The sequence below is a fragment of the Haliotis rubra genome, unplaced genomic scaffold, assembly GCF_003918875.1.
Source record: "Haliotis rubra isolate DU_JTF1 unplaced genomic scaffold, ASM391887v1 Scf214, whole genome shotgun sequence".
In the NCBI taxonomy this organism is placed as follows: Eukaryota; Metazoa; Mollusca; class Gastropoda; order Lepetellida; family Haliotidae; genus Haliotis; species Haliotis rubra.
In genome coordinates this window covers 1,505,020-1,505,838 of record NW_025766159.1, presented here as the reverse complement: position 1 = coordinate 1,505,838, position 819 = coordinate 1,505,020, and positions in this window count along the sequence as shown.

Genomic DNA, 819 nt, shown 5'->3' with positions numbered 1-819 from the left:
ATAGATCCTTTAAAACAATGATAGAACATTGCCCGGATGGCGGATTGAAGACGATTATCATCTGTTATTTATATGTGATGATTTTGCTGATTTAAGAAATAATATATTCCACAAATAATATTTGGGTCACCCTACAAGTTAAACACTTATAAGAATTTTATCATCAGAAGACGAATCTGTAAAATTAGCCCTGTAAAAAAGAGTCTCATTTCTCCTGTCAACTAATTTCACAATTAGATGCTTGATTGGCATTTTAGAAGATGCTGTTTGGTGAACATAGAGATTTTTCTGCCCCAGAACAAGCCCTAAAACCAGAGACCATATAATAGATATTATATGGTCTCTGCTGAAACGTTGTACTCAAGAATAAAAAGAAGATGTAACCCAGGTGAAAAATCTCTATGTTAATTTCACAGTGTTATGACGCTTTTCATTATTTGCACTGCCCATACTTTGCTTGTCATTATAACACTATGTATACTATGTTTATTGTAAATTATGTACAATAAACCATCTTGATCTTGATCTGATTCAAAGGGGATGTATGGATGTCAACTTCTGTTAAATGAGGGGCATGACATTTCGGAGAAAACACCTTCTTCAAGTGAAATACCGCTGTTAGGAGTTTGGCGTCATATTTACGCTTGGCTCCGTCTATTCTTGTCGCCATATAATATTAAGCTGGTTCCTGGTTCCCAGTGCGCGGTATGACTTGCGCCAAAGCTAGGAGCTGATACAGACCGCATTTGTAAACATTCAGCTCGATATGTGTTCGGGACCCAGCTACATGACGACATATGATACTAAGAAAGAAAAAGA